The sequence below is a fragment of the Entelurus aequoreus genome, linkage group LG03 (genome assembly GCF_033978785.1).
Source record: "Entelurus aequoreus isolate RoL-2023_Sb linkage group LG03, RoL_Eaeq_v1.1, whole genome shotgun sequence".
NCBI classification, from domain to species: Eukaryota; Metazoa; Chordata; class Actinopteri; order Syngnathiformes; family Syngnathidae; genus Entelurus; species Entelurus aequoreus.
Genome location: NC_084733.1, coordinates 49219371 through 49238252, shown reverse-complemented (window position 1 = coordinate 49238252; position 18882 = coordinate 49219371). Strand labels below are relative to the sequence as shown.

Below are 18882 nucleotides of genomic sequence, written 5' to 3'. Positions count from 1 at the left end.
AAAATGTCTTCATTGCTTGCAAATCTTAACAAATTATACTGACTAACGGTACACAAAAAGTTCGGTTCGGTACGTACCTCGGTTTAGAGGTCACGGTTCGGTTCATTTTTGGTACAGTAAGAAAACAAGAAAATATACATTTTGTGGTTATTTATTTACCAAATTTGTAAACAATGGCATAACATACATATACACACAGGGTCCATTGCCAGGGTTAATGTGGTCAACATATATAAAAGCTGTGGAGACCCACTGCCGGGTAGAGTGAAGGGTGAAACCTCCGTCCTCCATTGTTGTATCGCGCAGCCAAAGTGTTCCCAAACGGGAGATCTTAACGAGGCAGGAGGGTCTTCCAGCTCTGGCTTTTACATGTTGTCCTAGCCCGGTCGCTGCTAGCATGTGTACTCGTTTGGTACACCTTCGAACCGAACCCCCCTTACCGAAACGGTTCAATACAAATGCACGTACTGTTACACCCCTACTGACTGCTAATCATTGGTGTGCTGGAAATTGGCAACGAGTTTGCTAGGCAGAAGAAAATCCTAAAAGCATCAAAAGGCAATCTTTTTTCATTGTTTAATGTAATTAAATACATTTTTTTGGTCTCTGTGACACCAAGTTTCGCTGTGTGTCTATGGAACTTTGTGTCATTACACTCAGGCATGCATGCACTAACAGACAGTAAAGGCTGCACAAAAGGCATCAAGCCTAACGCACAAAGAGCAGCCGACACTTGTTATCAAAACACTGATCCCTTGGCCCCCATGGCAACCATTCAGCCACCGCCAGCCTGCCGGACTCGATTACGCTCCGGGCTGGCAGAATGGAACACATAAAAAGCATTCCCATCAATGAACTGTTGAACCTTTTCCCTCTGGACGTGTGACCAGACAGGAACCCTTTGACACTGCACTTCTGTTGAGAAAATTCATAGTATAAGCACTTTTTCTGGTCACTGAACTTGTTAAGTCCATTAATTCCAGGACACGGCACTCATTTATACATGTGGAAGGGCCAGAATGGGAATTTGTTCTGTTGGTACAACAGTGAATATTTTTTGGGAGCACAGAGCAAACATAACACTAGCACATGTCATTGACTCTCCTGGGGCTGGTAACATAAAGCAGGACTTCACTTCCATGACTGAATTTTCAATATTGTGATTCTGTGTTGTAAAAAAGCTTCACAAAGAGCAGAAAAATCTCTCAGAGAGATATCTGAGCCACTCATTTACTGGATGAACATTATAGAGAAAATGTCATAGTCTAAACAGGGAATTGCTTGAACCATTAATCTTTGTCAAATCTATTCAAGACTGATTACAGCACTTTCTTGAAAAACCTGACATAAGATTTGTGTTGTGCTTGAACTGTTTTTATTTTTTTTATTCATTCTCCAAATGCTCCTTGATCAAGTGCTCCCTCCTACTGAAGATTTGACAGCTTTCATCAAAAGGTTAACTCACAAAAAGTATAAGCTTGCATACCATTGAAAGACACCCAAGGATCCTAAACAGTAATTGGAATGGGACTCCAAAAACACAATAAGACTGTAAAGACCCTCTCCATTAAAGAAGAGGATGTACGCCGGCAGTTCTTGAAGCTGAATACGCGGAAGGCCCCCGGGCCGGATGGTGTCTCCCCCTCCACTCTCAGACACTGTGCGGACCAGCTGGCTCCTGTCTTCACTGACATTTTTAACACCTCTCTGGAGCTATGCCGCGTGCCGTCCTGCTTTAAGACCTCTACCATTGTCCCTGTCCCCAAGAAAGCACGGATCACAGGACTAAATGACTACAGGCCGGTCGCGCTGACGTCTGTGGTCATGAAGTCCTTTGAGCGCTTGGTCCTGCCCCACCTCAAGGACATCACCGCCCCCCTTCTGGACCCATTGCAGTTTGCCTACAGAGCCAACAGGTCTGTGGATGATGCAGTGAACCTGGCCCTCCACTTCATCCTGGAGCATCTGGACTCCCCAGGAACCTATGCTAGGATCCTGTTTGTGGACTTCAGCTCTGCCTTCAACACCATCCTCCCTGGACTGCTACGAGACAAGCTCTACCAGCTCAGCGTGCCCGACTCCCTCTGCAGTTGGATTAATGACTTCCTGACAGACCGAAGACAGCACGTAAGGCTGGGGAAGATTGTCTCGGACAGTCGAACCACAAACACTGGTACTCCTCAGGGCTGTGTACTCTCCCCCTGGCTCTTCTCCCTGTATGCAAACTGCTGCACCTCTAGTCACCAATCCGTAAAACTGCTCAAGTTTGCGGATGACACCACCCTCATCGGGCTCATCTCGAATGGCGATGAGTCCGCCTACAGGAGAGAGGTAGACCGGCTGACGTCCTGGTGCAGCCTCAATAACCTGGAGCTGAACGCCCAGAAAACAGTGGAGATGATCATGGACTTCAGGAAAGTCACAGCCCCACCATCCCCCCTCACCCTGATTGACTCTCCCACCCCCGTCCCCATTGTGGACTCCTTCCGTTTCTTGGGCACCACCATCACCCAGGACCTCAAGTGGGAGCTGACCATCAGCTCCCTCATCAAGAAGGCCCAGCAGAGGATGTACTTCCTGCGGCAGCTGAGGAAACTTAAGGTGCCGACCGAGATGCTGGTGCAGATTTACTCAGCCATCATAGAGTCCATCCTGACCTCCTCCATCACAGTGTGGTTCCCCGGCGCCACAGTCCAGGATAAGAATAGACTGCAACGCATCGTACGTGCTGCGGAGAAGGTGATTGGCTGCAAGCTCCCATCCCTCCAGGACTCGTTCTCCTCCAGGACCAGGAGGCGTGTGGGTCGGATCACAGCTGACTCTTCTCACCCTGGACACACACTATTCTCCCCTCTCCCCTAATGCAGGAGACTACGCTCCATCCAGACCCACACCTCCCGCCACCTGAACAGTTTTTTCCCCTCGGCCATCAGGCAAATGAACAAGAACTCCTAACAGCAGCTCCTTGAATTCCTTGAATCCCTTCTAAGTCTATCTGATAGCTCAGTCACAGCTCTTTTTATACCAAATATGTGTTATATGTGTTTTATGTTGCACGATTGCACCAAGAAAAATTCCTAGTTTGTGAACCCGTTCTCAAACAATGGCAATAAAAACTATTCTGATTCTGATTCTGAATACAGACAAAGTTCTTGGCTCTCATTCCAGGCTTTTGCTAAGGCAGCTGATTCCATCCATCCATCCATTTTCTACCGCATGTCCCTTATGGGATCGCAGGGGTGCTGGAGCCGATCCCAGCTGCACATGGGCGGAAGGAGGGGTACACCCTGGACAAGTCGCCACCTCATCGCAGGGCCAAAACAGATAGACAACATTCGCACTTACATTCATTCACTAGGGCCAATTTAGTGCACGTCTTTGGCGGTGGGAGGAAGCCGGAGTACCCGGAGGGAACCCACGCAGTCACGGGGAGAACATGCAAACTCCACACAGAAAGATCTCGAGCCCAGGATCGAACCCAGGACCTTCGTATTGTGAGGCACACGTACTAACCCCTGTTCCACTGTGCTGCCCGCAGCTGATTCCATTTTAACTTATTTTTCAGGAAGTACACTGCTCCAAGTGTGTGATTGTGTTATGTGAGCAACTTGAAACATACTCATAACAGAATTGGAAAAAAATGGTAACATTTTATAATATGATAACTACCTCTGTGACCAAGATTAACCATAGTTAAAGTTTAGTAAACTAGATGAACAGACGAGATCTGGCCAATCTAAGTCTATGAGCACGAACTGAAGAAGCCTACTCGGATGAGAGGCGAAACGTCTTCTAAGACAAAACAAACAGTCCAGTTGCGATCGATTGAATACCCGGAGGTGACAATGACCTGGATGAATGAGAACATTCATAGACAGATGGACAAAATATCCTAGATTTTTTGGACCCATCTTATAAGGTAGCATCCTGTTTTTTTAACAGCAGGTAAAATTAATCTGGAGAGCGCATCAAGGACTTAAAAGCAGTCATTGAACCAACAAGAGACAAATTGGAAGTCTGGGCAAGGATGGGTACCTTTCACGCTTGAATTGATAAAATACCAATTCCCGGTACATGGGAATTGGTGCTGTACTTTAATAGTACCAATTTTCGCTACTTCAAATGTCTTAGAAAATGTTAGTTATTTAAAACAAATTTCACTTTTTTAAAACATTTAACACTGATCTATGCTGTCCAGTTATTTTGTTTTATTTCTAAATGGTCTGTAATCACATATTTACATGACATTCACACACATTCACACACTGATGGTGGAAGCTGCCATGCAAGGCGCTAACCACCACCCATCAGGAGCAAGGGTGTAGTGTCGTGCCCCAGAACACAACAGTTGTGAATAGGGAGGCGACAGCTGGAATCGAACCTGGAACCCTCAAGTTGCTGGCACGGCCGCTTTACCATTTTCACCACGCCGTTTTCTTACAGTTATGTGTGTTATTTACAAGTACTGTACAGTATCATATTGAGACTTTGCATGCGGCTGCAATTCCAAGACTTTAGATGGCAGTAATTTTATGTATAGATTACGATGTGCTGCCTTAGCGAGGATGTAGTCTTTGCAATTGAGTTTCTATCAATCAAACAACCTTTGTGCATTCACACACAGCATAAAACATTTGGTGGACAAAATGAGAAAGAATCAAAGTTCACTAATATAGCCCTTAATCACAAATGTCTCAAAGGGCTGCACAAGCCGTAACAACATCCTCAGCTTAGATCCCACATCAAGTCAAGAAAAAAACTAAACCCAATGGGAACAACGTGAAGGCCCAACCCCCCCCCCCGGGGTGATCGGTGCAAAGGACGTCGAGTGGATACGGTCTTGTCTTCTATTTGGGTCCTACAAAGTGTTTGTACTGTAAGGCCATGTCCATACCAACACGGATAGTTTCATCTGCAATGACTAAGTACAATTAAGTATATGAATGTATATTGTCTTTAACATTAATACACACTAACAAATAGCCCAGGATACATTATGTCTTTTTTAAGTTGCTTGGGCGCATGCAAGTTAACTTCATGATCTGTTGTTAAATAAGGATTAAAACATGATGTATTGTACAGTTCTTATAACACAAAGCAAAAAGTCTTGCTTGTCAAAGTTGTCCAATCAGCTGGAGCTCCAACAGCGGTCATTTTTAAAACAGCTGACTGTCATTAGCACTCGTGGGAGTGTCGTAAATCCCATTTTGATGAGTCTTTTTTATCAATGTAGAGTGAAAGCAGCAGCATGTTTACCTTCAAACCAACAGTAAATGATCTGCCAGTGTGTTTAAAGCCAGTGATGCAGTGTTGTTGAGCTTTTGAAATGACAGCCCACAACCGTGACGTCATCAGACCAGTCTTCGTATGAGCCGTGTACACGCACACACTAAACGGAGAGTTTTGGGACTCTTCACCTTGCCAGCGTTTGCAAAAGTCTGTGTTTGTGTCTGGACTAGAAGCCTAAATGAAGAGATAAGTATGCATTTATTAGGTTGATATCCGTGTTTGTGTGGACATGGCCTAAGTATTTTATTTATGTGACACTGCATCTGAGTTGTAGTTTCCATTAAACACATTTGGAGTGTTGAAATCACCATGTAAACTCACTAATGTTAATTGGTATCATGTCTATCGCAAATCCAATTAGCATAAATTAGCATCAAGCTAGTGAATTTTGGAAAAGTGTAGCTTTATTTCTACATTTGAATGTTTTCTATCAAGCGTGCTTGCTTTGTTGACACCGAAAATTTTAACATTACCTAGATGAAGTTTGGCTGGGTCCGCTTTGAGTACTGCTTGAGTGATTGTTTCCCCACCAAATGTTTGAGCCTGTTCACTTTCAGCAAAGGTATCAAAATATGGCACTGTTTGATTTTACATGGATCAATGGTCGGTACCTATAAAAGTACCGAATTCGGTGTCCATCACTAGGTCTGGGACTGGTTAAAATCTTTTCAGAACAGTGTTGATATACCATTGAGCAAGCCACAGAACCCCAGACTGTATTAGGGGCCAACACAGTTTCTCAGTCTTAATCTCACAAGTGATGGCAAGCAAAAGAGGAAAATAATGTCTATAAAACTCAAAAAAACTGTTAACATCTCTGTCGACAATTATAATAAAAGGAGAAAGCACCACTGCAAGTAAGTCGCGTGAAGTCTTTATGTGAGGACAACTCGCCTTTCAAGCAGGAACCCTCCATCTACACTTCCTTACATGTGTCCAGCATGCATCATCAATTAAGGTTGAATACACAATTTATGGTTTTACTGTTAAGAGTGGTCAACTATTTTCACTTCAAAGCTTCAACTGTAGACTTAGTTTGTCATAAAATACTTTCCAATCGGCGACTGTGTCTATTGGGAAAGCATGAGGGAATAATTGCCTTACCGCTAAGGCCATAACCACAACCCGCAGTGGGAAAGCGGCTGGATGCTTTGTGTAGTGTGCAGTTGGGTAGAATCACCTTTCTGGCATTCAACGACATCACAGCAGTCGCCAGGCTGACCGCTGGCCTTGCTGAGCGGCAAAGCACGCTGACCGCTTGGGCACTGGGGATAGTGGCAGGCCCGGAGGTCACAGGTGCACTGCGGTAGGATAGAAGGGCAGCAACCAGCAGGGGGGGTATAGCTCTTGGTCAAAACAGAGCCTTTGGGGCAGGAAGGAACCTGGACAGCAGTGCAGGTCACTCGGGCACATTTTAGCTCTTCTGAAAAAGACACACAGATACAGGTGGATGTAAGCATGCATGATTAACATGATGAGAAGTCCTCTGCATGGAAACATTTAACATTGTTCACCTCCAACATCAATAATTAAACTCTTGTAATCTAGGATTGTAATAGATCCAGATCCAGAATTGTGACGTGGAAAACAACTAATTCAACTTGCTGTCAAAAACTAAATCTGGATTAAATTTGGATTAAGTGTCAAAACATGCAAAAATATGTCCCCGTTATATGTACATTGCAACATACATGTACCTGTACACATTAAAACATTGCTAGCATGGGGTAAGAACTTTAAGTTTTGCCTCCTTTTAAACACCTAATATAAAATTAAATTCAAACATTTTTGACGTGTACACAATTGTTGGCTGTGTTACACCTCATAGTCAGTCAGCAGAACTGCAACGGTGCTACTCGTGTTTCGGCCTAAAAGCCAAGTTCACACAGTCATCCAACACAAACCCTGCGCACAGTCATTAGATCCCCACTTTAGTCTGCGACAGCTTTACAGCGTCCTGTCAAAGTGCTACTTTAGACGTGACAAGGCCTTCGCATATCCCGTCTGAAGGGCTCGGATCCCACCCAGCATGGCTGGACTGGATCGCAATCCAAACAGCTCCTTAACAGAGCTTTTCTTCTTCTCCCTTCTCCCCTTCATTTGGCATGTGTTGTTCTATACATTCAGCAGAGCCAACATAATAGCTCTGATACTCCTTGTTAGAGGGGAAATGGGTGCTGGGCTACTGGAAATCTGGGAAAAAGGGGCTCGAGGGATGTATTTTGGAGCCTGGTCTGGAAAAGAAAAGTGGAAGGCCCCTCTGTACCAACATTGTTGCAGAATTGAATCTACCTTACAAAGATTGGATTACCTTAACCAAAGGGACATCACATCTATTCTGGTCCTCAGTGCCACTGCAATGTATACAGCATAGGCAGAAGAGCGGCAGGGTTGGTGTACACAGTCTCATGCCTTGTCCTATAATCTCCTATCACTTCATGAAACAATTTCCAATCTGTTCCTGAAAGTCTATTGCATAAATATTTGAGGAAACCTGGAACGGCATCTTAACAGAAGCAAAAATAATGGATGAGCAAAATCCAAATAATTGCTTACTTAAATACTTGATAACTTTTTAACGCATGGAATGTGTCAACACTGATGCCCTTAATACAAGTGACATTATTACAATATACAATAATTTTTGTTTACATTTATATTGTTTGTGAGAGTTGATGTTTCATAAGAATTTTGGGGGTTTTGGTTGCATTTCTAGTTAATGAGCTTCCCAGATTGCAGAATGCTCAGTCTGTTGGCTCCATGCTGAAACATGACTCCATCTGAGGATGCGCCTCGTCCTTGCATTTAAAGAATGGGGCCTCCTTGGCTCTGCAAACAAAATGGGGCAACACAATGAAAGAGAATATTCAAGCCTGATGACCTGGAACCTTAAAAATGTTTAAGATTAGCAACAAAAATAGGAGAGAATATTCAAGCCTAATGACCTGAAACTATGAAAGTTTAAGAAGAAGTTTCTATTGAGATAAAACTATCTATGCATTCTAACTCTGGGACGGTTAAGCCTAAACTTTGCATATTTGAGTGTACACACTAGGCATGGGTCATTTGCAAATGGTCAAAGTCTTTGAAGTGAATGAGCCATACTTGTTGAGGCTGAGCGGAAGGGGCAGGTAGCGGGTACACATAGGGATGGCGCTGATCCAATCCAGTATTGGTGAGACAGGGTTGCATCTTTTCACCCTTGCTCTTCCTTATTGTCATGAATTTTTGACCATTACTTGTTGGTCACAAAAAACATTCATGAAGTTTGGTTCTTTTATGAATTTATTATCAGTCTACTGAAAATGTGACCAAATCTGCTGGGTCAAAAGTATATATACAGCAATGTTAATATTTGGTTACATGTCCTTTGGAAAGTTTCACTGCAATAAGGCGCGTTTGGTAGCCATCCACAAGCTTCTGGCAAGCTTCTGGTGGAATGTTTGACCACTCCTCTTGACAAAATTGGTGCAGTTCAGCTAAATGTGTTGGTTTTCTGACATGGACTTGTTTCTTCAGCATTGTCCACACGTTTAAGTCAGGATTTTGGGAAGGCCATTCTAAAACCTTAATTCTAGCCTGATTTAGCCATTCTGTTAACCACTTTTGTTCATGTGTTTGGGGTCATTGTCCTGTTAGAACACCCAACAGCGCCCAAGACCCAACCTTCGGGCTGATGATTTTAGGTTGTCTTGAAGTATTTGGAGGTAATCCTCTTTTTCCATTGTCCCATTTAAAGCACCAGTTCCATTGGCAGAAAAACAGGCACATGCTTGACGGTGGGAATGGTGTTCCTGGGATTATAGGCCTCACCTTTTCTCCTCCAAATATATTGCTGGGTATTGTGGCCAAATAGCTAAATTTTGGTTTCATCAGACATCACATGGACAAAGATAAGACCTTTTGGAGGAAAGTTCTGTGGTCAGATGAAACAAAAATTGAGCTGTTTGGCCACAATACCCAGCAATTTGTTTGGTGGAGAAAAGGTGAGGCCTACAATCCCAGGAACACAATGCCCACCATCAAGCATGGTGGTGGTAGTATTATGCTCTGGGCCTGTTTTTCTGCCAATGGAACTGGTGCTTTAAATGGGACAATGAAAAAGGAGGTTTACCTCCAAATTCTTCAGGACAACCTAAAATCATCAGCCCGGAGGTTGGGTCTTGGGCGCAGTTGGGTGTTCCAACAGGACAATGACAGCAAACACACGTCAATAGTGGTAAAAGAATGGCTAAATCAGGCTAGAATTAAGGTTTTAGAATGGCCTTCCCAAAGTCCTGACTTAAATGTGTGGACAATGCTGAAGAAACAAGTCCATGTCAGAAAACCAACCAATTTAGCTGAACTGCACCAATTTTGTCAAGAGGGGTGGTCAAACATTCAACCAGAAGCTTGCCAGAAGCTTGTGGATGGCTACCAAAAGCGCCTTATTGCAGTGAAACTTTCCAAGGGACATGTAACCAAATATTAACATTGCTGTATATATACTTTTGACCCAGCAGATTTGGTCACATTTTCAGTAGACCCATAATAAATTCATAAAAGAACCAAACTTCATGAATGTTTTTTGTGACCAACAAGTAGTGGTCAAAAATTCAACGAGAAGCTTGCCAGACTTTAAAGGTGCACTTAAAATCCTTACATTTTCTCAAAAATTGACAGTGTGCCTCATAGCCCAGTGCGCCTAATGTATGGATTTATTCTGGTTGTGCTTTCTGACCTCGAAGCAATTTTATTTGGTACATGGTGTAAATATGAGTGTGACCAGTAGATGGCAGTCAAACACAAGAGATACGTGTGGACTGCAGGTTGACACCCCCTGTTCACTAAATGACTAGCAAGTACAGGTTAGCAAGTAACATAAAAACTTTGAAGTTTCATTGAGAATATAGAACATTACACACAGCGCTCAAAAATCTGTCAGAATGTTTTAGTATGACTTTGGTAAGCTTGATAGATTGTCGGAACATTACAGCTACCGTAGTCGGACGTACTGTACATCATACGGGTATTATTATGGTGTGCGTTTAAGGACCCCAAAATGGCCCCTATTATCTGGTGTTTTGTTTCAACCCAGTATGCAAAACCAACTATTCTTACTTATTGGTTCTTGCTGTTGTGAATTTGGGATCGGCATATGTCCAGAAAATGTGCACGCGTCCGCCATTGTACACCGCTCTGCAGTCAATAAGATCCTTTTTTTCTATCATTTTGTTGTGGGGCATTCAGCCACCGCTGTTGCCAATTTTAATACAAAGTAGCGTACAGTTCTGACTTAGAGTCAGTAAACGTGCTAAAAACTACCGGTACAACAAAGATGATCGGGAGAAGACGCTGTCGAAGTGGCGCCACGTAAATAAGACCGCCCACAAAACAGCGTATCCTGAAGAGACGGTCAGAAAGCGACTTAAAGATGGTCTGTAAAACAATCTATTTTGACCAAAGAACCACTATTACATATTAAAATGATAATATAATCCCTATAATGCGCTTTATAATCCGGTGGAACTTTTGTATGAAAAACAAACGCAAATGGGGAGCATTTTTTGTTAGAACACAAGCTCTTTTTAGGGAGCCTGGCCAAAATAACCAGTTCCCATAAAATAGCTGAAATTCCTATCACTATTTTATATTGAATGCTACCAGAGCTAAACAAGTTGTATTTCAACTCACAAAAAAGTTGGTGTTTTTAATGTTTTGCCCCTTTTGACAATGACTGCTGCGTATGTAGTTCGGTGGGTAAGGTACTGAAAGATGAAACTGAAGCTTGGAAAAACGTTTTTTTTTTGCCCTTGCCCAAATAGAGAAGGCGTGTGAGGTATCTTTACTGTACTGCTTCACCTGGGAACAGGGAGGTTTGCCACAAAGCTCTCATTGATAAACTTTGAAAGGAGTCATAGAAAACTAGGGAAATTAATTTTGGCCTAATTTCAATGCTGGACCTAAATAAACATCTAGGACATTCTAAATGGATTACCTACAATGCAGTCTGACACTGTCTGCTAAACGTCAGTTGAAGATTGGTTTTGCATATGAAAACCTCATGCAGCTCTAAGTCATAGAAAATGCCCTTGAATGATCTCGTTCTGCACTGAAAAACACTTTCCCTGTATTGTACATCTCCCCGAGAATGTTGATTGCACTTTCACGCTGATAATAGCTGGGGTTAGAGTGCACTGGGAAAGCAGCTGTCTGACCCGACATTGTCATTCAAATGAACAGAATAAATCAAATCCGTTTGCAAAACCGTTCCTCCCCTGCAGGTCCAATTAATATAATTTTCTGTCTGGCACATTTTCAAGCACAATAGAGGATGGGAAAAGTCAACAGCGAATGTATTTTTTTTCTGTGCTGTTTGTGTTCTCTCACTGAGCAGAGATGGCTGTAATTAGAATCCCTTTTTCCTATTATAATAGCGGTCATACCCATGTTTGCACATACACAAAAGGCCTGATTTGTTATGCTTGATAAAGTGTCTTTGCAGGAATCACATTTCAAGCTTTTGTACAGTATTATGCTGGCAAACAGAATTCCACCAATTGAAAAATAAATCTGCCTACCAGTCATGGGCATGCAAAAATAAATTCTACAGGTACCCAGAGATGAGAGTCATCCACAAGGTGGGATAAGGAAATTGCACCATTACCACAGAATGAACTCTTTTGTAAATAATGCAAAGAAAAACACATCCTTTCTAAATGGGTGTTTTCTTCACTTCCAACCAGGCCACAAGGCAAGCAGTATTTCCCCAATCCAGAGCGCTTGAGCCAGGCAGAGGAGGATTGTGTTGACAGCCTTCGTTTACTCATGGAAAAAAGCACACAATGTGAGTTCTGTTCACCAACTGACTTTGGAAGCAAGTCAGCAGGGAAACAAGGCTGTCTTAGTCCAGCTGGCCTGCGCAGGGTTCTGGTCTGTCCTCAGGTTTTATAAAGTTGCTCCACAAAGGGTACACATCAGGGCCGTCGCTTGTGTACAAGTGTAGGGGCGTGGCTCTGGGGCCACCAAGCAGTTACAACTGGGAGAGTCAGCATTGTTTGCTGTGTGCTGCAGCAAGTACGAGTGGAGGGGAAATTCAGATCTTGGCCAAAAGCTTATGAACGTGATAGAACGGCATTACAAAGGAGATGAGGCCAATGGCAACCAAAGAGCAGGACTGCTATTAAAGCGAAGGCCAACTGTGACACACATGATCCCAACATCTATATCTCGAGAGCAATTAAAATATAGGGCGTCACAGTTGAACCACTCGTATATACACAGTACAAAACCCCCAGAAGGCAGTAAAGAGGTATGGATTTGGGAATGATCTCTTCCATTACAGAGAAATATGTATAAGATTATCGGTAAAATAATTGAGTTTATTCAGGCAAGTTACGGGCTGATTTTCCAACTTGATGTGGTTCATTTGTTCAGGTATAAACACGGTTATCAAACTCAACTATAGTCCACACAACTCAAGACGGAAAGCAAAGAAAACAAATAAGGATTAACAATATGAAAATCTCAAATCAAGGATATTGTGACCAAAATGATCACGGTTATGATTATCGCGGTACTATACCGAACAAAAATATACAGTAAATGCAACACTTGTTTTTGCTCCCATTTTTCATTGAACTCAAAGATCTAAAACATGTACCATATACACAAAAGACCCATTTCTCTCAAATATTGTTCACAAATCTGTCTAAATCTGTGTTCGTGAGCACTTCTTTGCCAAGATAATCCATCCCACCTCACAGGTGTGATATATCAAGATGCTGATTAAACCACACGATTATTGCACAGGTGTGCCTTAAGCTGCCCACAATAAAAGGCCACTCTGAAATGTGCAGTTTTGCTTTATTAGAGTCTGGGGGGGTCAGAAAAGCAGTCAGTATCTGGTGTGACCACTATTTGCCTCACGCAGTGCAACACATCAAGTTGCTGGATATTGGCAGGAACTTAAACACCCTGTCGTAGACGCCAATCCACAGCATCCCAAACATGCTCAATGGGTGACATGTCCGGTTGAGTAGGCTTACCATGCAAGGATTGGGATGTTTTCAACTTCCAAGAATTGTGCACAGATCCTTGCAACATGGGGGTGTGCATTGTCATGCTGCAACATGAAGTGATGATCTTGGGTAAATGGCACAACAATTGGCCTCTGAATCTCATTTACAGTATCTCTGTGCATTCAAAATGCCATCAATACAAATGCACTTGCGTTTGTTATCCATAACATACACCTGCCCATACCATAACCCCACCCCACCATTGGCCTCTCAATTCACAACACAACGCCACACACACAATCTGACATCTGCCCTGAACCCTGAAAACCGGGATTGATCCGTGAAGAGAACACCTCTCCAATGTGCCAGGCGCCATCCAATGTGAGCATTTGCCCAGTCAAGTCGGTTACGAGAAGGATGATAAGCATGCAGACATGAGACGGTTTCTCATAGTTTGTGCAGAAATTATTTGGTTAGCAAACCAATTGTTGCAGCAGCTGTCCGGGTGGCTGGTCTCAGACGATCATGGACCTGCTGGTTGGATCGTGCACCTGCTGGTTGTGAAGGTCCTGGGCTGGTGTGGTTACACATGGTCTGCGGTTGTGAGGCCTTTTAGATGTACTACCAAATTCTCTTAAACGCCTTTGGAGATGGCTTACTGAAGGGAAAATAAACATTCAATTCACAGGCAACAGCTCTGGTGGACATTCCTGCAGTCAGCATGCAAACTGCACGCTCCCTCAAAACTTGCGGCATCTGTGGCATTGTGCTGTGTGATAAAACCGCACATTTCAGAGGGGCCTTTTATCCTGGGCAGTCTAAGGACACATGCGCAATAATCATGCTGTTTAATCAGCATTTTGATATGCCACACCTGTGAGGTGGGATGGATTATTTTGGCAAAGAAGAAGTGCTCACTAACAAAGATTTAAACAGTGTGAACAATATTTGAGAGGAATAGGTCTTGTGTATATAGTAAAAGTTTTAGATCTTTGAGTTCAACTCGTGAAAAATGGGAGCAAAAACCAAACTGTTGTGTTTATATTTTTGTTCAGTGTACACACTTATACACACTGAAACCTTTTAACCAAGTTTTATGGGTGTCGCAATACAACTTTTTAACTTCAGATAACGATTTTGGAGCCTTTAGTATTGGCTGAGACCGACACCAATCAGCATGATCGAAATGGAGTTGTAATTGTTTTTGGCAACACCTAATGGTCATAATTAATCAAGGTAAACTCATGATGCAGTAAATTAAACGATGAATGGTAATGGTAAATAGGTCATACTTGTATAGCACTTTTCTACCTTCAAGGTACTCAAAGCGCTTTGGCACCATTTCCACATTCACAAACTGATGGCGGGAGCTGCCATGCAAGGCCCTAACCATGACCCATCAGGAGCAAGGGGAAGTGTCTTGCTCAAGTACACAACAGACGTGACTAAGATGGCAGAAGCTAGGGATCGAACCAGGAACCCTCACGTTGCTTATCAAAGTGTGGTTATCAATCTTTGTTTTCTGATCATTTTTATTTAAAACGCTAACACTAAGTTTTATATCAGTTTATCACTAATACCGATTATTGTTTCATCTCTATAAACAAATTAGGTTTTCTTGACATACCAGGTATTGCTAAATCAACCAATTAGTTAGCGTTTAAGTTAGCATCCCGTCTGATAGCAGAACGTCTCCTTTTCACAGAGTAAAAAAAGATAATTTACTCACCTTTTAAGTGCCCTCTTGATAACATTAAAAAATACCTATTTTAGCTTAATGTTTTGGTCATTGGCATCGTTTTGCGCACTAATTTATACAATGAAGGTTCTTCCTGTTTTACCTTCTTTTTACCAATAAGAAAAGAGAGCAAGGTCCTGTGGTTTGTTGAGATGCATTTATATCACAAATACATTAGAGAATAAGAAAGAATTGGGATAATTATTGGGATAAAGATTCTTACTATATCAATAAATAGTTTATTAACCAACAAAATTAAAGGGAAGTTACACCCTCCGTTTAAATGACTCGCCTTGTTGCTAGCCAACCGCGGTCAATCCGACTTGTAATGTCTGAGGCACAAAGAGATTGAAAATATAATTCTGTGTAGGGCCCCAAATTAGCTGGAAAGTCGGAGTGTGAAGCTTACACAAGGTACTACCGCACATCCACTCTTGTTGGCATCTTTCTGGATTGTAACTAATGCTGATGTCATGAAGTGTATATTTGCTCATATTGTTATCTGTGAGAGGCTGATAAGGCTCTCTTATGTGCTGCCAATTGTATGACTCATCTAAACATTGTTTGTGCTTATTGATATCTGCAGGCAAAAGGAGGGGAATTCCTTTCAAATAGCAGTCTGAATTGCCTTATCAGGAATTACACATATAAACTCTCCTTGAGTGTAAAATGAGCAAACACCACCCTTCCAAGCAAAGACCCCAGACAGAAATACCTCATCAAAATGTTTGGCTTCACTTGTGATTTCCTATCTTCCTGTGTCTGCATCCACCCCCTCCTCTCCTTACACTTATCACATCCTCTCTAGTTCCGGACATGTGGGAGTGTCTCTTCGCCATGTTGCCAGCGACCAAACGTTTGCACCCACATTACGTCATCGATTTGTGAACCAGAAGAGGACAAGATTGCGGCAGGGACAAATTTTGGAAATGTTTGGGGTGTCAAACACAGTCTGCTTTTATACTATACTTACTACATGATCTACAGTTTTATCAATTAGTTTGTGTAGTCTTTAGTATCGGAACACAAACATAGTGGTACCTCTTATTTCATCAGTCATCCATTCCAAAGGGTCCAACAAAAACCAAAGCAATTATGCCAAAATAAATAATATTAATCCAATTACTTTCGTTCAAGACACCAAACAATATTAACAAAAATACTGTAGCGTTTATCAAGACGTAAGGACAACGAGGAGGTGGTCAATTAACAATGTCTTTATTGCAAATAGGCTACTGTCGGCCGAAAACCACAGCAAAAAAATATTCACAAGCTTGACTGTCATCTCCACACAGCTGTCCTCTATCGCCCGCACCCACATACATGTCAGTCGTAGATCCCAACTACCCAACATCACTCATACCTTCCAATCACTACATTACATTTTTCAAATAATTATCCTTTTACATGTACAAATCCGTGTTAAACAACTATAAATTACAAATGACCTTCCTTATTACAGGCTTCATTAAATGCTGGCACTCACAATGTTTGTTGGCTCCAGGGTGTAGTGATTCCGCATGACAGTTTTGGAATTTGTTCATATTCTTCTTAGTTTTGCATTTCCTTTTTGCGCTCTTATTTTCTTAGTTCCAATCCTTTACTGGCATGTTAGGTGGCTGCTTTGTGCCTGTTGTGAGGGCTGATCTGCTCAACTGCTCCTGGTTGGAAATTAGGAAGCTCACCTGTCCATAATTGGCAATCAGGAAGTTTTATCTTCCAGCATCATTCGTTATTTGTGCACACTGTAATGGATTGTTTATTCCCTGCTTCACCATGTGTTTTTGCTCACCCATGGTCGACACCAACCACCCACGTTGGTGCTCCCTTATTTTGCTATTATCAAATAAATGTTTACCTGCACTTTGCCTGCCGTCTCTGCATCGCTGAGTCACACCACTACTCTTGCACACAATGCAACACATAGTGGCTTACTTTGCAGCCGTACTCAATAAAAACAAAAAAAAATACAGACGTTGAGTCAGCAACACTTGGGGTTCTTTGTTTAGGCATTCAATTGTGCAGAATCAAGCGGGCAAACGAACTAAGGAGTTACACACAGTGTTTATCCATGTAATAACCGAGACAGTATACAAATGCGTATGGAAACAGTTCTGACTGTAAACAATGTATATATACACACACACATACAAACACACACACACAAAGTATATTTGCCATAGTTGCCAACAAGAATGGAGCTCAGATTTTTAATTTTTAAAGTTACGGTTGGATTCACCTCAAAGTCGCTGCCAGCCATTTTCTTTTTTAATCAGTTTCTTTTAAAATGATGCAATGTTAACCTGTAAAAACTGACAGATTTAATTTAAGATTATTGTGAACAATTTTTAATCCTTAACTTTTCCATTTAAAGGGGCTATTTTAAACCTGAGAACAATAACATGTTTGACAAAATTACTGCAGTATAGCTCTACCAAGAGGAAACATGTAGACTAACCATGAAGTTCTGAAGTGGCTGCAAGAGGAAGTTCCTCTCGATACCAGACAAAGGAAAAATGTCTGCCTGGGACACAGCGACAGACAAGATAATTATCCCACCCAGACACACAAGCTTCGATTTCACATTCACCATTTCATCACACAAGTGTGAGGATATATAGCATGAAGGAAGCATATTTTCCTCTTACTTAATGAGGTGTGTGTATGTGTCTGTTCATGTGCGTGTGGCGAGAATTTCATAAGCCACTGAAAAATGTTGTTTACACATTTTACAGTTAAGAGTTTAAAATGTCATCAGTTGGGTCTTGTGAGAGATATGTATATACATATATTAGAGATGTCCGATAATGGCTTTTTTGCCGATATCCGATATTCCGATATTGTCCAACTCTTAATTACCGATTCCGATATCAACCGACAACGATATATACAGTCGTGGAATTAACACATTATGCTTAATTTTGTTGTGATGCCCCGTTGGATGCATTAAACAATGTAACAAGGTTTTCCAAAATAAATCAACTCAAGTTAAGGAAAAAAATGCCAACATGGCACTGCCATATTCATTATTGAAGTCACAAAGTGCATTATTTTTTTTAACATGCCTCAAAACAGCAGCTTGGAATTTGAGAGCATGAGGAGGTTGAGGTGGGCGGGGAAGAGGGGGGGGGGGGGGGGTGTCACATCCTCAGCGTGACCTGTATGGCTGTTGACCAAGTATGGGATGCATTCACTTGTGTGTGTGAAAAGCCGTAGATATTATGCAACTGGGCCGGTACGCCTTTAAGGTTTATTGGCGCTCTGTACTTCTCCCTACGTCCGTGTACACAGCGGCGTTTTAAAAAGTCATAAATTTTACTTTTTGAAACAGATACCGATAATTTTGAAACAGATACCGATAATTTCCGATATTACATTTTAAAGCATTTATCGTCCTATAATATCGGCAGTCCGATATCGGACATCCCTAATATATATATATATATATATATATATATATATATATATATATATATATATATATATATATATATATATATATATATATATATATATATATATATATATATATATATATATATATATATATATATATATATATATATACACACACAGTGTTTCCCATAAACTGCCAAGATACCTGTGGCGGTGGGGGCATGGCTATGGGCGGGGTCACCATGACATCATCGATTAATTTGCATAATTTACTACAATGATATAATTTTCTCTACAAAGGCTCAAAAAATGTATACTTACTAATTAATAATAACAGTTTTGTTTTAAATGTCCATCCATCCATCCATTTTACAATATAATTACAACACTTTATGTACATATTTATATACATATTTGAACAATAAGTTATTCACTGAAATTATTTATTAATTGTGGTTC

At 41.6% G+C, this 18882-nt stretch overlaps 1 protein-coding gene and 1 long non-coding RNA gene across 2 annotated transcripts in view; both read right to left on the bottom strand.

The window, feature by feature from the left end:
* Positions 1 to 18882, bottom strand: part of crim1 (cysteine rich transmembrane BMP regulator 1 (chordin-like)) — a 103187-nt gene that overhangs the window by 38825 nt on the left and 45480 nt on the right. The window lies entirely within an intron of this gene.
* On the bottom strand, positions 161 to 16671 carry LOC133646546 (uncharacterized). The gene is made up of 3 exons (XR_009825309.1): positions 16514 to 16671; positions 6470 to 6712; positions 161 to 915 (listed from the first exon to the last, which is right to left on the bottom strand). It is a non-coding gene; the product is annotated as an uncharacterized LOC133646546 (long non-coding RNA).